Source organism: Diospyros lotus, chromosome 9 (assembly GCF_014633365.1).
Source record: "Diospyros lotus cultivar Yz01 chromosome 9, ASM1463336v1, whole genome shotgun sequence".
Taxonomy (NCBI): domain Eukaryota; kingdom Viridiplantae; phylum Streptophyta; class Magnoliopsida; order Ericales; family Ebenaceae; genus Diospyros; species Diospyros lotus.
In genome coordinates, this window is record NC_068346.1 from 14,712,787 (window position 1) to 14,720,803 (window position 8,017).

The following is an 8,017-nucleotide window of genomic DNA, read 5'->3' on the forward strand; positions in this document are numbered from 1 at the left end:
GACGAAAGGACTCAAAAATCCCTTTGGAGGCTTCTGAGGTCAGGAGGGGGGGGAGGGGGGAAACCTTTCCTTCTTTTTTGCCTTTCGTTCCCTTTTCTTTTTTTTTTTATATTCTGTAGGAAAAAATCTGCACATATAATAAAAAGAACATAATGAGATTTTATTGAGAAAATACATAGCTCCAAGATCCTTGGGGGTAACCCATTATTGATAAAATTTCATTAAGTTCTAAATATTCCAAGTATTCTTTATAGGAGTGTCGTTCAAGGTTTCGAGCCGGTATGCTCCAGAGCTGAGGGTCTCGATAACTCGATAGGGGCCTTCCTAAGTCGGCGACGACTTATTAGAATCTCGGGGGTTGCTAACACTTGCTTGTTGAAAGACCAAATCACCAGGTAGAAAACTCTGAGCTTTCACCCTCCAATTGTTGTACCTCTCAATCCGCTGATTATAAGCCACCTGACGAACCCTTGCTTCGTCCCAAAACTCCTCTACTATATCCAAGTTATTCCTTAAGCCTTGCTCACTGGACTCCGGGTCAAAATGCTCCACTCTAAAAGTTGGGATCCCAATCTCTACCGGAATAAGGGCTTCTAAGCCGTAACATAAGCTGGATGGGGTCTCCCCGGTGGACCCCCTCCTTGTGGTCCGATAAGACTAAAGGATGCTCGGTAACTCGTTCACCCAGCTTCCATCTTCCTTGTCGACCCGGGCTTTCAATCCATGGAGCATAGTCCTATTGGCAAGCTCAATCTGCCCGTTAGCCTATGGATAAGCTACAGAGGTGAAGTGTTGCTTGATCCCCAACTCCTGACACCATTCTTTGACTGTCTGATCTGTAAACTGGGTCCCATTATCCGAAACAATCACCCGTGGGATCCCAAATCAATAAACAACGTTCTTCCCTAAAAATTGCTTCACTTTTCGTGCAGTGATGGAGGCTAAGGGCTCGACCTCTATCCACTTGGTGAAGTAATCTATAACAGCGATCAAGAATTTAACCTGACCCATAGCAGATGAGAAGGGACCTAGAATATCAATCCCTCATTGGGCGAAGGGGCATGGTTGAACCAGGTGGTTGAGCATGGCACTAGGAACATGGATTAGATTGGAGACCCGTTGGCATCTTTCGCATTTCTTGACCAACTGCTCTACATCAGACACCATAGTTAGCCAGTAATAGCCTTGTCGAATGGCCTTCTCATAGAGAGTCCAGGTTCCTATGTGACTCCCACATATCCCCTCATGGATCTCTCTCAAAACATAGTCAGCTTCACGTGACCTCACGCACTTCAAGAGTGGTTGAGTGAAGGATCTCTTATACAACTCCTCGTTGATTAGTATAAACTTCTGAGCCCTCCTTTTTAGCTCACGAGCCTCTAACTCATTCTCTGGTAACTTGCGATCTTTTAGATAACTGACAACATGGTCCAACCAACTTGGCTCTAGGTCGAGACATAGCTGCTCCACGACCTCGTCAATGCTTCTCTGGGGTAATGTCTCGATAAAAATATGTTGGGAATTGGTTGGGAAAGAGGCCGACGCGATCCGGGATAAGGTGTCTGCTTCCACATTCTGTGATCGGGGCACATGCTCTATATTCACAGATCTGAAATGACTCATCAATTCCTGAACAAAAACTAGATATTTGGACATGTGGTCCTCCCTGGCCTCATATTCTCCCTTCACTTGCTGAACCACCAGGTTAGAATCGGACTATACCTTCAGATGTCTCACCCTGAGTTGTGCAGCGAGCCTTAAACTAGCTAGAAGGGCCTCATACTCTGCCTTATTGTTGGACACTCGAAACTCAAAATGCAAAGCATATAGCCAGGACTAACCCTCGGGGCTCTTAATCATCAGCCCGGCTCCACCACCCCTAGAGTTGGAACTGCCATCCACCGCTAGCATCCATGGTTTTAGTCTTTTCTCTAGTGATCCTCCAAGCCCAAATCTTTCAGCAATGAAGTCTGCTAAAGCCTGGGCTTTAATAGCTGAATGAGGCCTATACACTATGTGATTAGTGATCAATTTTGTAAAAATTTTGTTATAATTTCACCCTTATTTTGATCTTAAAATAGTTTAAATTGAATATTATTATGCATTTTGTGATTTTGTGCATGTTTAAAATATTAATATAAAAATATATATAAAATATAAAAAAATAAATATAATATATATAATAATATAATAATATAAAAATATGGAAAGCCCAGGCCCAAGCCCAAAAACATGAAAAGCCCAAGTCCCACAAATTGATGACATCATCGCTTACATCATGGGTTGGAGTGACATCATCGCTTACATCATGGGTTGGAGTGACATCATCGCTTACATCATGGGTTGGAGTGACATCATCGCTTACATCATGAGTTGGAATTACATCATCGCTTACATCATTAATTAGATATTTTATATTATTAAATTATATAATTGAATAGTTTCCATTACATTTTCTAGCCTATAAATAGAGCACTTAGGGTGCATTTGTAAGGATTGGATTTTCTTATAATGAAAGTATAATTGTGATCTTTAGATTTCTCTCTTAAATTTTCAACTTTAGTTTCTATATAGTTTTGTTCTTAGAATTTCTCTCTTAAATCTTTAACCTTTGTTTCCATATAGTTGTATTATGTTATTCATATTGTCTTTTTATTATATACCGCCTATATAGTCAGTTCAAATAGTCTTTCAATTATTGTCTTTCAATTACATACCGCCTATATGGTCGGTTCAAAATAGTCTTTCAATTATTGTCTTTCAATTACATACCGCCTATATGGTCGGTTAAAAAATAGTCTTTCAATTATTGTCTTTTCATTATATACCGCCTATATGGTCGGTTAAAAAATAGTCTTTTAAATACTGTCTTTTAATTCCCGTTATTTAAATTCCTGCCAATTTATTTTAAAATGAAGATGAGTAGCTAAATCCATTCTTGGGTTAAGGCAAGGACAGTGTCCAACGCCAATGATTCTCAAAGAAAGCTGCGCTTAAAATATGTAATATTAATCTGATTCAATTTGAGCAGTGTGCGTATAGTGTATCTTTAAGTTTGGATTGGAGCATAAGCCTAACTTAGAATTTTCATGCCACGTATGGAGATTGCTAGATCTGGAAACGTTTTCATACCCAAGCCTAAATGATTAATCTATATCTATAAATTCTGTCTATGGAATATAGTTCAATTTATGGTAATTGCTTAACTTAGAATTTCCATGCCATGTATGGATATTGCTTAAACAAGAATTACCATTATCTTGAACTAAATTTACTAACAAAGCTGTAAAACTTAATTCAGATGAATATTGCTGATCTTTTCTGTCAAATTGGGAATTAATTGGGTTTGACACTGAAATTATCTTGACCCAAGCTACTTAAATTCAGTATTAGTTTAGCTTTAATTATTGTCTTTAGATCATCTTAATTACCTCCTAAACTCAAATATTTTATGATTTTTACTTTCAACCATAAATAATCTCCCTGTGAACCGACTCAGACTTACCGAAATATAAATTTAAAATTGTACTACACGCACACTCGCACACTGGCGAGTATAATCGCCCTACACCTGCTTTAATAAAAGGATTGACGTCTGATGAATTTAGTTGTAGTTTTGATAAATAAATGTGCAGGGTAGCGTAGCAGTCAATTTTTGGCGCCGTTGCCGGGGAGATTAAATTTGGTTGAATTTTGTTGTTTAAAAAAAATATTAAAAAAATAATTAAAAAAATTATTTTCAAAAAATATATATATAAAATATATATTTGGAAAAAAAACTAAAAAAATAATAAAATAATAAAAAAAATATAAATAAAAAAATAAAAAAATATAAATAAAAAAAATTAAAAAAATTAAATTTAAAAAAAAATTAGATAACTTTTAGTTACTAAACAGTGCAAGAGATTACGGTCAGATATGATTATTGAAACATTAATTGATTCATTAGCATCATTATCTGTCGTTGAATTGTCATTCTATATTCTCTATGTCTCAGTATTTTAGCATGTCTATGACTTCTAATGCATTTGGCCATCCCGATCCCAGTGAGGGGAGGTTTTCTTTTGACCAGAGTCAGAGGGAGAATTCTTATATGTCGGGCTACAACCCAGATCTTTACACTGATTACCCCAATTCCTATGATCATTGGAATTATCCTTGGAACAATGACTCTGTGTTCCAATCTCATGAGCCTTTTCCTCCACCACATCATCAATTTGAGTTAGAACAAGGGATTAGATCTAATGCTTATCAACCTCAGGATGAAAAATTTTTAGAGGACACCCTTCAGGAGTTTATGCAAGGTCAAATGAGTTTTAACGCACAAGTGGTTGAACTTCAAGAACAAACCACTAAGGCCATAGGTGACATTTTAGAACAATTGACCGAGTTTACACAGACCTTGAGCGTGAGTGAACCTGGCGAGTTTCCAAACTAACCCAGTCAAAATTTCATAGATCAATGTCTTGGGGAGGAATCGTCATTCAATTCACCCATAGGTCAAGAGCCGTTCCAATTTACACCCCTCCCTATGAATGATGAACCAATTGAGAAATCTGATGACCCTAGGATGGTACGAGCAATCATAGAAGAAAAATTGGACCAAAATGATGTGAGAAAAGAAGAAGCCTGGGAGAAAGAAAAGGATAAAACCCAAGAGCCCAAATGTGAAGATACCATGGGCCTAGCCAAACTTGAGCCTAAATTTATGTCTTTTAGGCTAGTCTATATTATTGGGGATCAAATTAAACCAGACATGTGTGAAGTGTTTGTGCGAATTGTTGTGTCGTACTTTGATGTAATAAAGCTAACACCTCCGGATGACATATTTTCAAAATATGTATGTGCATTTATGAGAAAAATCAATTTACATAATTTTGAAAATAACTTTAAAAGTGGTGTAATGAATGGGAGTTATTATACGAATAGGTGGGCAACCACTTATTTGATTCTTAACTGGAAGAAAAGAAAAAAACTCTTAAAAAAATATTTAAAAATATATAATAAAATAAAATTTGTTTTTGTAATAAATAAATATAAATATATATATATATACACAAAAGAAAAAAAGATAGAGAAAAGAGGGAGACAGACATATCACTGACGGCAACCACTTTTCTGGGGCAGTGCAATCACACTGCCCTATAAAGAAAAAGGACACAATACCCTATAAAGAAAAAGAAACATCAAGCGTTGAAAAATAAACCCCGAAAGTTGAAAAAGGAGACGCCGAAAGTTGTAAAAGCAGATGCCGAACGTTGAAAAAAGGAGATGCCAGACGTGACCCTGCACTTGTGGCACGCCTCGAGCCAAGTGTGGTTGTTGGAATGGTGACTTCCACAGCCCTATAAGAGACCTGTATCTGCATGAGGCAAGCCACACTTCTTTGAGCTCAGTCTTCTTTCCTTTGTGTTGTTCTCCGATCAGGTACTCTCGTTCCTTTTGTAAGATTCATAATTTTGTTTTATTTCTCTTTTACTATAGTTCTGTTTTAAAAAAAATGGATCTTCAGCTCTTGAAAATTCACAAGTACTATCCATCTCTCCCACAAAATGATTTAAAAAAGATTTATGCCACTAGGTGTGAAAGACTTCGGATGTTGATGTATAAAAATATCCCTGAGGATATTCGCTGGTTAATTGAAGCAAAAGTTCGATTTCTTGGCGAAACCTCACCTAGTTTTAAGCATTTTCCAAGATTGGGAAAAAGTAGTTTTTCGAAAAAAAGAAGAGCGAAAAGATTAAATGGTTGTCACAAATGTGCTCGATGGACTTGTAACACACGATGCAAATCTGTGGGGTTTACTTCCATAAATCGAGATGATAAAATTTGTTTCATAAAGGATGGGCTGAGTAAGGAGTCTTTGGATGATATCCGATTGACTCTTGAGACGCATCCGTGTGGAATAGTGCAGCGAGAAATTCTTGCTTTATGGACCCAATTTAGAAGTGACCACCAACGCTATAGTCTTGGGAATCTGACTATAATTGACCCTGTTTGCCAATCTATAAGAAAATTGGATGGGAAGCCTATCCCCGCTTCATAGAAGGTGTTTAAGCCGTTTCTGGACGTAAAACCAGAGGAAGATGTAGGCCACAATCACAACTACTTGTATATATGCATGATTTTTGTTTATGTTTATTTATTGTTGAATTTCTATGTAGTTACTTTTGATTGCCAAACCTCTTTAACCAGTTCTACTTTCAGGGCATACATAAAGAACTAACATAAATGGAAGGCCAGCCAGTTCGTCGAATCAATACCATATGTGTACTATGTGGCTCTCAACCTGGGAGCGATATTTGTTACACACTTGCAACAAGCGAACTTGGCATAAAATTGGGAGAGAGAAAAATTAATTTGGTCTATGGAGGAGGAAGTCGTGGATTGAATGGATGTGTTTCACAGGCTGCACATCTTGGGCAATCATATGTGGTAGGTATTATGCCAATCCCTTTGGCTGATCCACAGATTTCCGGGTACACACGAGGTCAACTTATAAGAACGACTTCTATGTCTGAGCGCATGGCTTGTAAGATTTATCAGTCAGACGCCTTCATTGCTTTGCCAGGAGGTTTTGGTACACTTGAAGAAATCTTTTGTATAATCTCCTGGGCCAAGAGCAATCTCCATACCAAACCCATTGGACTTTTCAATATTAACCATTTTTTTGATGGGTTGCTCTCTTTTCTTGATCAGGCTGTGGAACAAAAGTTCATTTCTCTTTCTGCAAGAAATATTCTCATTTCCGCATCCACCATTGAGGAGCTACTGGAGAAATTACACACTTATGTTCCACAGCATGATCCTTACGAGCCTCGGATAGACTGGTCTAAGGTAATTGGAAGCAAGCGCAAAAGGGGTCCGATTAATTTAGATTTATCCCTCTAAGGAGAGCAAGTCTATGATAACATGGCTGAGTAAGGAGTACTTTTCTGTACTCTTGAGACGCATCTGTTTATTTTGACTTGCATGAATTTATTTTATGTTTTGTTTTAAAAAAATTATGGAATGTTGTTAGGCAAGTCTATGATAAGATGGCTGAGTAAGGAGTACTTTTTGTACTCTTGAGACGCATTTCTTTATTATATGACTTGCATGAATTTTTCTTATTTCAGTGTGAAAAAAAAATATAAAAAAATATATGTAGAGTATTCTCACTTGTTTGTTGAAGATTTAGCAGTTCACAATAAACTTACAGACTCGTGGAGTTACAGGTATTCCTAACAACCCTATTTTATTACTGCAATTCAAGTTGGGGGGAGTAAGGTATATTTATGAATTATCTAGTCCATGTTTAATTGTGAATTTGTAACTGCATGCTTGTAGTTTTATGTGAATTATTTACTTTTATCTACTCCTATTAAAAATTAAAAAAAAATTGTGTGTGCTTTAAATAATGCTATCCCTAAAGCTTTGAAGTTATAAACTGATAGCTAGTTGAATTTGCAGTATGAATCATGAATGCATTAATTTCTTATTTGAAAACGTACATGTATGGGATTAGAATAAGTGATTTGCATGCATCGGAAGTTCAATAATTAGAAATTGGTTTATCGGTCATAAAGTCAAAGGCAATGGTAATTAGCACACTGCATGATCCCTTAACAGAAGTGGAGACTATTACCCGAGTGAGTGTTTGAGCCTAATGATCATTAATTCTGAATGAAATAACACTTATTCTAAATGTGCTTTATTGTTGATCTCATATTTTCAATAGCTTCAAAATATCAATTTGCTTTGAATGTCTAGTATGATGGCGGATGAATTTGGCTGATTTCAAACTCTGAATTAGTTGACTGAGTAACATCGTTTTATAGAAGCATGATAGGGGATCAATTTCTTTCAATTTGGGCCTATTAACCTTTCTCTTTCTTTACATTAACCCCTTTGCTAGCCCATTTGAACTGTTCTTAGCATAATTCCTTTCATTACCCTCGTCTAACCTAGAACCATATAAAGTTTATCCAACCTGGTTTGTTTTTAGGAATCAGTCTATCTCGATACTTTCATATTA